Source organism: Delphinus delphis, chromosome 14 (genome assembly GCF_949987515.2).
Source record: "Delphinus delphis chromosome 14, mDelDel1.2, whole genome shotgun sequence".
In the NCBI taxonomy this organism is placed as follows: Eukaryota; Metazoa; Chordata; class Mammalia; order Artiodactyla; family Delphinidae; genus Delphinus; species Delphinus delphis.
Window position 1 is genome coordinate 6420578 of NC_082696.1, and position 16952 is coordinate 6437529.

Sequence of the window (16952 nt, forward strand, 5' to 3'; positions counted from 1 at the left end):
ACATTTATAAAACATAAAGGAAAAGATAAGATTTTTAAAGAAAGTTTATTATATACTCTATTATTTCATTTTAAGTGGTAGTTAAATGTATCATGTTTTAAAACAGGGTTGCTTTGTTTATTGGTTAACAGCTCTGTTCACCGGCAGTGATAGAACACGCTTTCACCAGCGGCTGACTTCATAAGGACTTAAGTGTTGTTTTAAGCATTGACTGGGTTGTTTGTACCTTTACTATCCACCATCCTTCATGTCATAGAACCAGGTATCGTGGTATTGAGTCTGCAGGCCGGGCAGGGCAGGACAACGGGAAACAGCCATGCTTGTCTCGTTTATTTGTAAAAGGAAGTAATAATATTGATAATTTTTAGAAGCCTCTTTTCAGTCTTCCCCTTACATCACATTGTTTATAACTTGGTCATAGACCCACTAATAATTACAAAGGAAGCTTGAAAAGCAAGTGTTTCCCAAAGTCAAACAGCATAGCCATAATTGGCTTAGGCCAGTTTATCTGAGGGTTTCAGTCCATTGCTTCTCCAATCAAAATCATACTTCTGCAAATAAGGAGAGAAGATGAGATGGATATTGGATGGGCAAATGACTAATGGCTGCCGTATTTGTAAATGCATAATTATTTTAGATCACTTTCATGGACTCATCAGTTTCTTTACTAAGTCTAAATTTTACTGTTATATACTCTATTTGTATCACTATGGCTACGCAAGGGATTTGGCCAGCCTTGAACTTGTTTTTGTGTGTGAAATGCCACTGTTGTTTCAGTGGTTGTTTCTACACATAAATGTATCTCCATGGTTTTCTACAGAATGAAATTGATATATTATCCATTTGACCACTTAGAAGCGTTATCAAGAATTGTGGAAAGAAAAAAGAAAGATCTTCAGGGCAGTGGGTTAATTTATTTGTTCTTTGCTTAAGAAGAAAATGGCCTAAAAACCTCATTGGGGAAAGATAAACAGAATTTAGTAGCTCTGTTGTACTCTATAGTAGATCCTTTGTCAGTGCTTTATAAAGAATGAGCATATTATCTAGCGCTAATAAAATGTGAGGGGCAGAAGAGTCGCATTGAGAGACCTACAGAATTAGGCAAGATAGTGCAGATCAGGACTGTGCTATGTTTTTTCAGTTATTTTACAGAAGCATTGGTACTTACGCAGGCATGCCATTTTCCATCTGGGAATACCAAGCTACCTGCATAAATGTATCATTGAAACCATATGAGAAATGGAGAGGTCAATTGACTTCACCTGGTTCCACAGTGAGAAAGGAACCAAACTGAGAATTAAATCTGGGGAACCAGAGTTACATTCTAACTGAAACATCCATATTAAGTTACATTTGTTTTCTTACTACTATGGAGAGAGAGTAGAGCCTTACTCTGCAGCCTTTTCCCGAAAAGAACCAAATTTATTAGACTACATTTCCTAAAGTGGGAATGGAGATTTGGGAAAGGGACAGCGACACACAGGTGTTTTCCTTCAGTGAGGAGAAAACAGAAGAGCATCGGTACACCTGGAAAATAGGAAATCATGAAATTACAGAGGAGGCTCTCGTAGATTATGACAGTTTTTCAGTGACTAGTTGGCTCTACTGGCTTGTTGGAGGCATAATACTAACGAAGTTAGAGTCCTCGGCATGAGTCCTGCAAGGGCCACTTGCCTCTCTGAGCCCCGTTATAACGCTGCTTGTACTGGAACTGCCTGGAGCTGCTTTATGAGAAATACCACTGGGCATCAAGGCTTAAGAGCTCAGCAAGCCCCATCATGAACAATCCTGTGTTCTCAGCTCCTGACCGGTGGCTACCACACTTGCTCTCTCTGAATTGTCATTTCTAACCACACCTCTTGACTCTCCAAGCTTAACACCATCACTGTTCCATGAAGAAGTACCTATCTGCATTGCCCCTTTTACCTTTCTACAGTTCAGGCTTCTTCTTGAGAATATTTTCAATCAGTCTTAGCCTGTCCACACAAGTCCTATCCAAGTTCAAACAGAAGTTGCTGGTCTTGCTTCCCAATACATCCCGATTCTAATAATGATTTTTCTTTCATACTGTTGCTCTACCACTTGTGACTCTGAAGCTGTTCATAGAAAAGTGAATTTCATTGAGGGAAGGAGATACTTTCTGCCTTTCTTACATTTGAAAACCATGAATTTAGTAGAGAAAGGAAGACCTAGGAAGTGAATCATTTTAACTGCTTTAAACATATGAAGGGCTGACAGATGGAAGACTCCCAGGATTTTGTTTTATTTTCAGAGAGCAGAGCTACAGTTTATGGGTGAAGACAGATTTTAGGTCAAATAACTCTCTTCAATTAGAGTGCCATACAATGAAGAGAGCTAGCTAACTGGAAAAGCAATTGTTCCTCCATTACTAAAGGTTGTCTAGCAGAAGACGGATGACCAAACACCAAGTATATATTATAAGAGCAAGTTTTTTTATCAGGAGGGAATTTAGATTGGATGACTGCAAAGTTCATTCCTACTCTAAGATTACAGATAGGTTAAGGAAAACAGTGACTATGATGCCATTTGTTCAGTTATTCATTATTGCACCACACAGGTATAAACATCTCCTATGCATCAGGCACTATGCTAAAGCACAAAGGTGGAAAAGCCATAGTCCCTGCCTTGAGGCACTGAGTCTAGAAATGGAGTAGAGTAAAGGGTACCCAATTAACAGAGTCCTTTATTTTTTTGGTCACACTCCATTCATTTTTGTGGTCACACACATATACCATCTTTACTATGTCTGTTTATACAAAGCTTAAATCTTAACTTTATGGCAACATTACACAATTTACAGATTATATCACATTTGTTTACACTGACCTTCTACACAAACCACTTTAAATAGGGTATCCTATTAAGTAAGAAAGAGAAAAAAACACGTTTTTTTACTTACTTTTAACAGATTATGAAGGAAAAAGCTCATCTGTCCATGAGATGAGAATGCCAGCTTTAAACGATGGCTGTATCTGATTAACTGTAGGTGATTTCCTAGGCAGTAGGGCAGTGGATGTTTATTAGGATGGCTTTCTAAATTAATATGAAATTCCCAAAGCACAACTGAAGATTTAAAGAAAATTCTGGGTCATTTTGACACTAGATAGAAATACAGTTCATGAAACTAGTTAGGAGAACCCTTAGTTTACTCATACTAACAAGTGACTCAAAACTACTGGCTCCAAACTACTCCAGACTAGTGGAGATCCAAATGATCTCCACTCAGTCTCCAACACACCACTCTTTACATATGCAATGTAGGTGACAAATTTTGAAAACTGTATCATTTGTTGGTCAGAGGTGTATGGAAACTTTGTACTTTCCACTCAGTTTTGCAGTGAGCCTAAAATTTCTCCAGAATAATAAAGTTTATTTTTAAAATTCTATCTCTAGTTTTTAGATTCATAAATCTGTGTATGGAATCAGCACCTCTCTTGGTTTACCACCTCTATTGTATCTGGTGCTCCAGTTGAAACCTCTGATGTACTGCTCTATTACATAAGCTGAATCTGTAGAGCCTTTAACAGTTTAAAAAGTATTTCCATGTGCATCATGTTGATTTATAAGACAACCATGTTAATTGGGAAAAGTAGATATCACTATCAGTTTACAGCTGAGAAAACCCTACAAGCATCAGAAAAAAAGAGAATTACCAAAGAGATAGTATGAGATGGGGCTCTAGCTTGAACCCATATGGTATGGAAACAATCTGAGGATTTTCTCATTCTGCTACATCACCTCCTCTCTTACCAGAGAGTTAAAAACTTTTAGTTGGTAAAACATCGTTCTCAATGGTGAACAACTGAAACCATTTCACCTAAGATCAGGAACAAGACAAGGTTGCCCACTCTCACCACTATTATTCAACATAGTTTTGGAAGTTTTAGCCATAGCAATCAGAGACAAAAAACGAAATGAAAGGAATACAAATCGGAAAAGAAGAAGTAAAACTGTCACTGTTTGCAGATGCCATGATACTACACATACAGAATCCTAAAGATGCTACCAGAAAACTACTAGAGCTAATCAATGAATTTGGTAAAGTAGCAGGATACAAAATTAATACACAGAAATCTCTTGCATTCCTGTACACTAATGATGAGAAATCTGAAAGAAAATTTAAGGAAAAACTCCCATTTACCATTGCAACAAAAAGAACAAAATACCTAGGAATAAACCTTCCTAAGGAGACAAAAAACCTGTATGCAGAAAACTATAAGACACTGATGAAAGAAATTAAAGATGATACAAACAAATGGAGAGATATACCATGTTCTTGGATTGGAAGAATCAACATTGTGAAAATGACTATACTACCCAAAGCAATCTACAGATTCAAGGCAATCCCTATCAAACTACCAATGGCATTTTTCACAGAACTAGAACAAAAAATTTCACAATTTGTATGGAGACAAAAAGACCCCGAATAGCCAAAGCAGCCTTGAGAAAGAAAAATGGAGCTGGAGGAATCAGGCTCCCAGACTTCAGACTATACTACAAAGCTACAGTAATCAAGACAGTAGGGTACTGGCACAAAAACAGAAATATAGATCAGTGGAACAGGATAGAAAGCCCAGAGGTAAACCCACACACATATGGTCACCTTATCTTTGATAAAGGAGGCAAGAATATACAGTGTAGAAAAGACAGCCTCTTCAAAGTGGTGCTGGGAAAACTGGACAGCTACATGTAAAAGAATGAAACTAGAACACTCCCTAACACCATACACAAAAATAAACTCAAAATGGATTAAAGACCTAAATGTAAGGCCAGACACTGTAAAGCTCTTAGAGGAAAACATAGGAAGAGCACTCTTTGACATAAATCACAGCAAGATCCTTTGTGACCCACCTCCTAGAGAAATGGAGATAAAAACAAACAAATGGGACCTAATGAAACTTAAAAGCTTTTGCACAGCAAAGGAAACCATAAAGAAGACGAAAAGACAACCCTCATAATGGGAGAAAATATTTGCAAACGAAGCAACTGGCAAAGGATTAATCTCCAAAATATACAAGCAGCGCATGTAGCTCAATATCAAAAAAAAAAAACAACCCAATCCAAAAATGGGCAGAAGACCTAAATAGACATTTCTCCAAAGAAGATATACAGATTGCCAACACTAATCATTAGAGAAATGCAAATCAAAACTACGATGAGGTATCACCTCACACCAGTCAGAATGGCCATCATCAAAAAATCTACAAACAATAAATGCTGGAGAGGGTATGGAGAAAAGGGAACCCTCCTGCACTGTTGGTGGGAATGTAAATTGATACAGCCACTATGAAGAACAGTATGGAAGTTCCTTAAAAACCTAAAAATAGAACTACCATATGACCCAGCAATCCCACTACTGGGCATATACCCTGAGAAAACCATAATTCAATAAGAGTCATGTACCACAATATTCGTTGCAGCACTATCTACAATAGCCAGGACATGGAAACCACCTAAGTGTCCATCAACAGATGAATGGATAAAGAAGATGTGGCACATATATACAGTGGAATATTAGTCAGCCATAAAAAGAAACAAAATTGAGTTATTTGTAGTTAGGTGGATGGACCTAGTCTGTCATACAGAGTGAAGTAAGTCAGAAAGAGAAAAACAAACACTGTATGCTCACATATATTTATGGAATCTAAAAAAAAAAAAAGTTTCTGCAGAACCTAGGGGCAGGACAGGAATAAAGATGCAGATGTAGAGAATGGACTTGAGGACATGGGGATGGGGAAGGGTAATCTGGGATGAAGTGAGAAAGTGGCATTGATATATATATACTACCAAATGTAAAACAGATAGCTAGTGGGAAGCTGCTGCTTTGCACAGGGAGATCACCTTAGTGCTTTGTCACCACCTCGAGGGGTGGGTTAGGGAGGGCGGGTGGGAGGCGCAAGAGGGAGGGGATATGGGGATATATGTATACATATAGCTGATTCACTTTGTTATATAGCGGAAACTAGCACAGCATTGTAAAGCAATTATAATCCAATAAAGATGTTAAAAAAAAAAAAAACTTTAGTTGGTACATCATTATTTTTAACACTGCGTGCTCCATGAGTTCCCTAAGACATTTAAAATATTTTAAATGTGCAGGATCACTGTCACTCTTTTCTTCTGAGATGCTCTTATATTTTCTTTGATTTATATTTTGAAGGTTCCGTCTTTGCTGAGGCCACAGATGCCGCTGACGTGTTCTTCGCTAAATTTCATGTTATAGACATTCCAGCCATCTATTAAATTCCATCTCATGGATCAAGATAATAAGAACTGCAGATTAGCTGAAATGTGGGCCCTTGATACCACAGGGCTGCTGTCATTTAGACTAAGCTACTGCTCACCAGTCTTTCCTGGGGAGAAAAAGATCTTCAAATCACTCATAATGAAGGACACAGGGAACACTGGAGTTTTACACTCTTAACCTGAAATGTTGTCCTTCCTAGTGTTTTCTTAGGCAACATTAATGACTTTTAATATGGACTTAAATTATTTTAGTTATAATTTGGAACATTATTTTCAGCAATGAATTTTTGTTTCTCTTATTTGGAAAGCTATGATTTTGAAGGGGAATGGGAGTAAGTAATATAAGTACAAATATTAGTTTCTATATTTGATTTTGGTCTGTCAGTAACTGGAAGAAAACACTGCAAATTTACGTGTTACAAGTTGAAATTTATGGAATATTTGCTTTCAAATGGCTATGTATTATGTTGAACTTGGGAAATTGCGATGAGAAAAAGAAACTCTGTAAGATTGGAAAATGTGCTGTGGTGTTAGTTTAGGTGAAATACATGCTAAATAACATCACAAATCTAGGAAAATGTCAATTTATATGTTCAGAAACACAGAGCCCTCTGTAAATTTCATAACAATGTCAATTTTGTCTTATTAGATGAGGCTTTCTTAAGGTTTGTCAGAAGAGAAGCCCAAGGTGGAAAAAGCATAGTTTTTTTGTGTTTGTTTGTTTGTTTTAGATTACAGTCTTATGTACAAGAGTTTTGAAATAAATGCCACAATGGTTGGCTTTACATTTCTCAAAGATCTACAGACAAGTATTTCTCCACCTGAACATATTACTCTAAATACGCACATTTCTGAAATTTTAAAGTACATGTGGAGTGTGCACCTTTAACTTCACTGGAGCATCAGGATGGAGGGAAAGTCAGAGGTGGGAAAGCTCAAAGAAGGAGATTTTGGAAGAGTGATGAAGAGAAGGAAAGGGCAGTGTATGTGTTTATTATTTTATTGTAACATAAATATAGAGCATACCTGTTATCATAGAATTCTGTTGGTCAGGAATGGTTTAGCGGATTCCGGTTGGGTCAGTAAGATGGGCCTATTTGGATTTTATATTTTAAGTGTATTTTCTATAACTAAGGAGAATGAGGAGTGGATAAAAGGAGAGAGAGCTGTGGTTACTCAGCTGTTTCAGAAATGAGATGTGTGGTCGGGGCTCAGGAAGTCACACTGAACCGAGTCAAAGTTCAGAAATATGTCATGGTTTATGAGCTGGAGGCCTAGAAATGAGGTGGCCCTGCCTTGATCACAGCCAGTAAAGACAAATCAACAACTAGGCCTGAGGCTGGGTGCGTCACAGTTCACTGTTTTGTCACCATGTTGAATTCCTTCAGATATGTGTACCGTGGCATGTGAAAATTTGGCTTTTATGACACAGAAGCTTACAGTCTCTCCCATCCCATACTGAGGCAGGAAAGGAGGTGAACTTCTTTCACTGAGGAACACATTTCATAGGCTGCCATCTGTGAGTTTAGGGACATCCCCGGTGTGGGTTAGTGAGGACACTGGGCCAAAATGTTAGCTGTCAGATCTGAGCTAGCCCTGGGCCTGTGAGGCTGTAGATCAGGTTCCCTGACAGAAGACCCCCTCAAAGCCACACCTTTCTCCTTAGAATCTTGTTACTTCTCCATCTCCTTATGTTTCCCCATCTAGATAGCAGCCACCTTCTAGTGCATATAATTCTCGATGTGAGAACACATCATGCCCCCCGCATTCAAAAGCGAAACTCAGTGCAGCATTGCTGGGCAGGAAATCTGGTCAATTCGAGGCCACTGTGTTGTGGAAAATTTTCAATGAAATGCAAATGTACATTACTCTAGTACTCATGCATTTATAGAAATCCTTTTGTAACCATTTCTTCAAATAAGCAGAAAAGCGCCAGTAGTAACTTGTCAGATAATGTAAAAGTTGGCAGAAATGACCCAATAATAATGGGCTTTAGAAGTAAGTGAAAAGTAGTTTACATAGGACCTTACTTTGAGTGTCTCAAATAATACAATAATTATTCAATTGCAAATTAAATTTAAGACACAAACATATTTTGAATTACAATGATTGAAGTTATCTTAAGGAACAATTGTTAGATTCACCGTGATAAAAGCACAACATTGTTATGTGGTACAATAAAAGAGGTCCAAAGCACTTCTCCTTTTAAAGGCTCCCAATCAAGTTGGGAGGCTAATTACATCAGGGACAGTCCAGTAGCAAAGCAGTGGGGACGCTCCAATAGATGGGCTTCACCACAGCTGCCTTGGGAGAAGGACTCTGGAACTTTTACAGCTCACATATCAAGGATCCAAAATCTCATCGAGCCATAATCTGTTACCACCTCTGGGGGGGTAGGGTAGTGACCTCTCTAGGCAGACAGCGTTATGGAGAAGTGTAGCGAGTAGGTCTAGAGGAGTAAAGAGAAGCTGTCTGGCACAGGTAACGCACCACAAACTACTGATTTGATTAGCCAGCAATTCAGAATCTTAGCAGATACGAAGTGGCTCCACAGGACTGCCGCTGAGATTTTGCCTGTGCCCATGGGTTCCCAAAGGGAGTGTGCACCTGCCATAATACCCTCTATCCAGGTGGAGTCTGCCAGGTTTGAGAAAATGGCCAAAATCTTGCTGGGAGATGCAGGTATTGGCAGAGCTTTCTGGTCAGGAGAAGCATCACAAGCAGTGACCCAGAGCAAAAAAGAGAAACTGAGAAAGATAGGGGTTGTAGAGAGTGGAGAAGAGAAGGGAATCAAAGAGTAATGAAATGTAGTTTTGTTATAGAAAATATGAAGGTAGCAAAGGTGGCTTGGGAAACCAGATTGATGTTGATGTCATTTATTAAGACATGAAACACAGGGCTTCCCTGGTGGCACAGTGGTTGAGAGTCCACCTGCCGATGCAGGGGACACGGGTTCGTGCCCCGGTCCGGGAAGATCCCACGTGCCGCGGAGCGGCTGGGCCCGTGAGCCATGGCCGCTGAGCCTGCGCGTCCGGAGCCTGTGCTCCGCAATGGGAGAGGCCACAACAGTGAGAGGCCCGCGTACCGCAAAAAAAAAAAAAAAAAAAAAAAAAAAAAGATATGAAACACTGAGAAATCAATAGGTTTGAGTTAAACAATCACTGAGTATGGTTTTGGACATTTTGAGTTCTATCTGCCTTTTGGAAATCCGGGTAGAGATGCAAAGTAAACAGTTGGATATTCAGACCTGGTACAACCTTTGACATTTGTCCCAAAATGCACTCTTATAAGCTTTATATATGTGTTTTAGTAAGAAAAAGAAAGTCCTTTGGTGCTTCTCACAGATTCTTGCGAGAAAGTCAGTATGAGCCGTGGCAGCTGACTGAGGGGTAATAACTGGCCATCCCATCTTTTAAATTCAAGTGGTGTATTTGCCTCATGCTTGGGTGCCTGGACACCCTCCTCATTTACAAGGAGGTCTTTCCCAGGTGACTGTCTTTTGCAAGTTGACTTCTCCTATATCAGCCCCTCCCACCCTCCAGGCAGGCCTCATGGGCATGACTGAAACTAGGGCAGGTGCTGTGTGTCCTCAGGCTGAGACCTCGGCTACAAGTGAAGCAGCATTTCAATTATATAAGTTTATATTGGACATCTCTGAATATAGCACTTCTCATCAAGTTTATTCCATTCTAACTATGGAATCAATGTTAAGCGTGATGTTTGAACTCCAAGCAACATGTGTGTTTAATAACTACAGTTTAAGATATTTCAACAACCAAGCAGAGAGCTAGTATAGCAAGCGTGCAGCAGGGAACATGCCGACCCCTGTTCTTCTCCAGGGTGGAAACTGGAGGATGCAGAGTAAATGTATAAACATAACTGATTTTGTACGTGATTCCCTTCTTTCTACATACGTTATTTGTGGGGTTTGGTAAAAACAAGAGGAGAAAAGCTGAGAACTCAGACCACTGATATTCTGTTTATGTATATTCTGGGATTAATATCTCACTCATATCTGACTCATTGCCAAAGTGAGAATTTATTTTCTGTTTTTGATAGCAGCATAACCAAACACTTCTCCCTAGATTTGTGACCTTTAACAAGACCCTTATTTTTTTGAGAGTCTTTTCTCACCTTTGAAATGAGGGCCCTTGGCTACATTATTTTAGCATCTCTCCTATGTCTAAAACTCTGTGTGTCTGTGGCTTCCCTCCTGGGCAGAGGCAGTGGAGGCTGCTAAGTAATACTGGAATAAATACTAAAATGTACATAAGTCAGTGTGTTCAGGGCCTGACGCCTAGTGGTTGATCAGGATTCTTATTTCCTTCCCCTCCCCTTCCCATGTTTCTATTATTGCTATTATTATTATTGTTGTTATTGTTATTGTCATTTTGTCTCTCAGGTGTACCAGTTTGGATTCTGTGGTCCATTCACAACACACCATCAACATTAGTACAAGCTTGACCCCCTATTTAATTATTTATCTGTTTCTTTCTTTCTCCATTTTTTGTTTAACTTCCCTAGCCCCTTTAATTCAAGAAATATTTAAAACCTACTACCTACCCAACACCCATTGAGGGGTTGTTTAACACACTACGGAAGCAGCATCCACTTATTTACGAGAATTATTCTGTATTTCAGAATCAGAAATAGCAATAAAATAAGGAAATGGTTTATGTGTTTTATGTAGCTAATACCATTTCCCCCTTTGCTATGATTGTTCGAAAGCTTAGAAGAAAAACAAGTGCCCTCCTCTAGCAAACATATAAAACTTGGCTGCTTGACCTAGTTTAGGAACGTCACCACCAGCTTTTATCAAACGTTTTCCGCTCTTATTTCCCTGGGTCAGCTCCCCATCCCCACACATTATCTTCACTTAGGTGTATTGTTATAGGCTACTTCATATCCTTTCTTTTTTTATATTAGTGGATTTTTATTATTAAATGCTATTTTCATATTTTTAAAACTGCTGATGTTGAGTGACTGAATGGTAAGTACCATGAGATAAGAATTTCTTAGTGTTAAAACATTAAAAATACTATGCAAGGCTATTTCATGTGAATTTAAAAGATTAAATTAGATTCACTAAATGTGAGACTGATTTAAATGAATATCAAATAAGAAGATGGTTCCTAACTTTAGTGGTATTATTTAATTTCTTTAGGAGATATTGTGCTATTCTCTGTGTTATTATCTTTATTTCTTCTTGAGTCATTTTTGGTGATTTGTGTCTTTCACAGATTCTTCAGTTTAATCAAGAATATTTAACTTATTGCTTAAAATTTTTATTTTTTTTCTTAATGTTCCATTCTATGTTTTTTAAATTTTTATATTATAGTATAATTGGTTAACAGTATTGTGTTAGTTTCAGCTGTACAGCATAATGATTCAGCTATACATTTTTATATCCTTTCTTGAATCAAACTGTGTAAATATATAAACAAGCCTCTAGATGGTTGAAGGGATTCATTCGGTTAAACATATTTTCACCGGAGAATGAAGCCTATTCAGTCTAAACTGGAATTCATTTATTTAAATTTTATCTGTTATCTGTTGTTTCCTTGGTCTCTATCTTTTCTGCTTTTGTTAGGGCTGCTGTGCACTTCCTATGCACTTGGTTAATGTATGTGGAATGAATGAATGAATGAATGAATTGATTCATTGAGATATAGGAAGGGGAAGGGAGTCTAGTGTCCTTAGTTGCATAATACATTTGCTCTTTCACCCCAAAAGCTAAGATACAGTTAATTAGGCTACTAATATGTTGGTCAAGTTAGTTTCCTGCTATAAATTTTGAAAACTAGTTGATTGGAACAAATTAAAAATACCACATATCAATCTGGTTAGTGTGGGGAAGGGGAAAAGATTAAAAAAGGAGGAAAAATATTCATTTAGGATTGTCTGATTATTACAGTGCACAGGTCTTTTCTCAAGCCTGTTTTGGGGCTGACCATTTTATTTGGTGGCATTTAAATAAGGTTTGTGGTGTGTGACTATATGTTTATGTTACCTTCAAGACCTCTGATAACTTTCAAAAGTGAAAATATTTATTTGGGGAAAACATGCTGATCATAGTAACAGTCCTCCTCTCCCGTCACTTTCTCAGTACAGCCACAGAGAATCACAAATTCACAGAGAATCACAATAAAGAAAAATCACTTCAAATATGCCGTTGCAATGAATCTCACATGTAACACAAAGGCTTCCAGCTGTGGCATCCAATGTGCATCCTACGAAATAGGCTTTGCTAAACACACACACACACACACACACACACACACACACACACACACACACACACACACACACAGCAATAATATGACAAAGAGAACTATCTCCTTACTGAAATTATCTTGCTGAAAAAAAAGGAAGAAAGAGGGGAGCAAACGTTAAATGCAAAGCCATTAGTTCCCCTCAGGGGCTATATCTGTTTGCTACATTGAGGTTGTTTACGATGTCAAAAGCTCTGCAAAGGAGAGCATGCTTCCTGCATGTGTTAAATCAGTAAATTGAGACAATGGCAACCGTGGAGATGAGCCGAATGGGCAAATAATGATAGACTTTGGCAGGTGATACTGTCTGTGCTTGTAGTTCATATAAAATCAGAGGCATACATCTTCAGTGACATCTTTACTTATTCACTAGTATAACTCCCATCTAGATACAGTTTTAGACCTTTTCCAGAAAGTTCTCTCATGCTGACTGCTACTCAATTATTCACACCCCCTAAGGCACCCAGTCTTCTGACTTCTATCAGCAAGATTGGCTTTTTCTAGCAAGAACACTTACAGTGTGGTCAGCGGGTGGATACTGCACCAGAGCTCAGCAACAGGCTGGAGGGGAAGGCCCTCGGGCTGGGGTGCTGGACACTCGTGGTCAGGAGAGCTACCTGTCCAAACCTTGGTGTTCAAAGCCTGGTGGATGGGCTCCATGTGTCATGGCAAAGGCATGCAAGGAGAAGGTGTCCTGGGGAAGGCATGGCATAGTTTGGGCCAAAGACTAAAGATGAAGAAAACATTGGTCTAGGCTGCTAAAAAGCCTGTCTGGCAGAGAATATGGATTCAAATAGAAAACGTATGTCATCCAATCAGGCACCACTGAACTGCAGGCTGAGTTTTCAAACTGCATTTAAGACAGAAGAGGAAGAGATTATGCAGCTCAGTGAAACCAAACACCCAGATAAAATGAAAACTGAAAAGCTATTCACAATACATTCCTTGTAAGTAAATGCTACATTTGGTAACTCAAAAAAAAAAAAAATGCTTCTTGATCAGAGGCTGACACTTTCACCCCAGTGAGGCCCCAAAACCTGAGCGATGACTCATTTCTTGTCTCATAATACTGGTTATTGAAGGATTATGTAGGTCCTTTTGAAGACCTAGCCATATCCACGTGCAGTACTTTGACAGAACTTGACAATGTTCTGATTATAAACAGCCAAATTAGTCTTCTAATAAGCAGGCTGAGAGTAGAACTTGAGGAATATTAAGTTCCTCCAAATTTTAGCGAAGTCACATGTGATACCTGCTCAGCCCACAGCAACACAGCCAGTGATGGGGGCTGATGTGAGTCCTGGCTTGTCACTTGGGCATTCCCCAGAGTCAGGTCTAAAATTGCTGCTGAGCAAGCAGCCCAGACACACGAGGACAGCTACTTTCAGGGGTGACCAGTTATCATCTTTCCCATAGAATTAGCCATGCTGGGAGACACTCACCTGCTAAAATCGGTTTAACAGAAATAGAATTCTTTTTATGAAATTCCTCTCTGCAGTGAGGGTTTGAGAATTCACAATCACCAGTTTGCAGGTGACCCACAAGGAGAATCAGCTTACATGTTCTTTCCCAGGCATCTCTATTTCTAAGAGTCCTTACTTCCTAGTGGCCTCACAGACACTTTTTGATCTTGGTAGAGAGACTCAGAGGCAGTGTGTGTTAGAGAATGCCTCCTTAGCCTAGAGGGGGAAAACAGGATCTTCAAATAGCATCATAATGGCATTTCTTCCTGGTGTTTAATGGCGTTTCAGAGCTTGGCAGGCATGCCACCTAGTGTTCTCATTCAAGAGGCCTGGTCACATTCAAAGAGAAATGAAGGACACCCACAGCGTGGGCAGCAGTGAGGACGGCTGCAGGCCTGTGGAGCTGATGCAGAGGGACGCTGCTGCTCCACGATCTATGGCACTTTATGTATTTTTTTAATTTGGCAGCTGCCACTGAGATTCAAATGTCCCAATGCAGAGCACTCTCCTTTAATTTGTTTTCTTTATTAAATGTACAGCCAAAGTTCTGTCTTCTTTGTTCTTTCTTGGAATAGTTGGAAGGCACAAAGAGAATGTGTGCCTTGCTTTCAGTTTTGCTAAATTATATCAAAGTTCTTTTAAATAATGGTCTGTAAGTAATTTTTTCTTTTTTCTTTGACTAGCAGCTGATGGAAGCAGTACGTTATTTTGAAATATATTTTTAAATAAGAAAAATAAGGTATAGTTACACCAGTGCCTCTTAGTATTGCAAGTAGCTTTATTAATTTTCATTATATAAATGATGCAATTCTCATTGTATAACACTTGAAGGATGTGGAAAAGTATGAGGCATAAAACATGGATCTAATCATCGCTAACATTTTAGTGACTGTCCCTACTGGAATCTTTGAATCTTTGAATGCATTCATATTCTCACATGCAGATGCATGTTTCTCTCATTTGACAATAATTGATATCAATCCACTCAAAGTTATTTTTTATAGTTCTCTGTATTTTTTATAGTTGCATAATAATCTATGCTTTACTATAATGGTGGCATAATTCTGTAATTCTATAAGCATTTCCCTATTGGTCTATTGATAGTATATATTTCATTTCCAGATGGTGTGTGTGAGGAAGGGAATGAGAGAGAGTGAAACTACTATGATGCAATGAATAGGAATGTGTGTGTGTGCATGTATTTATGTATGTGTGTGTGTGTGTGTGTGTGTGTGTGTGTGTATAATGTGTATCCTTATACTTATATCCTTAAGTTCTGGTATTTTTAAATAGCTGATTCCAAAAAGATGGATCTCTAGGTTGAAGGAGATGTGTATTTTCAATCTGAATAAATGTTGCAAGATTGTGTTAAAAAAAAAAAGAAAAAAAGCTGTAACACTGCACATTTGCCGTATTTGAGTGCACTTATTCCCCTAAAAAAATTTTCATTATTTATGTTCCCAGTCTTATTAACCTAAATGAAATATTCTTATAATTTAATTTTCATTTTATCTGTTTATTGAACGTTTAAATATGCTCCTCTGTAGTTTTTTAATGACACCGTAAGTCATATATATGTATGTCTTTATATGGCATAGTAACCTTTTATCTACTATACAGGTTGCATATATATTTTCTAATCTATCAGTTTTTGTTTTCTATTGTTTTTATTTATGGTGTCCTTTGTTAAACTCACTGAAATATTTTTCACATAGTCACATATTTCTATATTTTTTCCTATTTTTGGATAGAAAATTATCCTAAACCTGTATATTTTACAAGCATCTCCTATTTTTTTAATTGACTACATTTAAAACTTTTAGTTGGTCTGAAATTTCTCCTTGCATGTGGTATGATAAAAGGGCCCGAGTTTATTTCTTTTGAATGGGTGGTTTTCTATGATATTACTATTTATTAAATAATCATTTTTCCCATTGTATAGAAATATTACCTTTGTCATAATAAAGTCCCATATATAAGAAGATTGATTTATAGTCTTTCTCTTACTTGGTATTACCTATGCAAATGCATGGCCCTTCATACTATTTTGAGCACAGAGACTTCATAGTATCTTTTGGTTTGTGAAAAGGCAAGCCTAGCCTCAACTGACTCATCTTGCATACTTTTCTTGGCTTTTCATGGGCATTTATTCTTTGGCTTGAGTTTTAATATGATTCACCCATTCCAACTCCCTCCAAAATAATAGCTGGCCCCTCCCTTGGAATCTTTTCAGTACTTAAAGGCTCTGTCACATACCCCAGGCTCTCTTCGCTGCAGCCGCTCCTCTGCTCAGAAGATAAGAGTTGGATATTTAATTGAGAAGTAACAGTGGCAAAGATGTGTTCTAACTGCCACGTTCCAGGAGGAGCCTTCCTACAACTACTTATAGAATAGTGTAACACCTATAACCTATCTCTACATTTAAAGATTCAGCAGATACCTGTCAGTAAAGGGTGAATGAGAGACAGCACATGCAGCTTGGCTTCTGGAACATCCTTTATTGGGGACAATTCATGGAGCTAGGGCAGCATAGCTATTTAGTGAGACTGGATATCAGACCCCAGTCCTTGGGGAAGTTATGATTGGAGAAGCGCCAGTTCCTTCCCAGGTATAAGTAAGCAGAGGTGAGGGGCCAGTTTTGCTATTATAGCAGCATGGCACGGTGGACCAGAGGCCTACCACCCTGACCCTTCATCTCCACTCTATCCCAATGGATGAGCTTAAGTCCTAGATGCCCAGTTGCCTTGGGTCTCTGCAGGTCATGGGTTGCCTGTACGCTGAACTGTACTTGGAAAAAATCCACCAATCCCAATCCCATTGAATACACCTACATGGAAGTGTTTTCCACAACCATAGACTGTGAGGCTAATGTTCTTTAGTTTGATTTTTTTTTTTTTTTTTTTACCTATGATTGCCAAGGCATTGTTTTACAATAGATACAATGTAATTG

The 16952-nt window shown here is 38.5% G+C and overlaps 1 protein-coding gene across 2 annotated transcripts in view; it reads left to right on the forward strand.

The window, feature by feature from the left end:
• AGPAT4 (1-acylglycerol-3-phosphate O-acyltransferase 4) overlaps positions 1-16952 on the forward strand; it is a 1410257-nt gene that overhangs the window by 511246 nt on the left and 882059 nt on the right. The window lies entirely within an intron of this gene.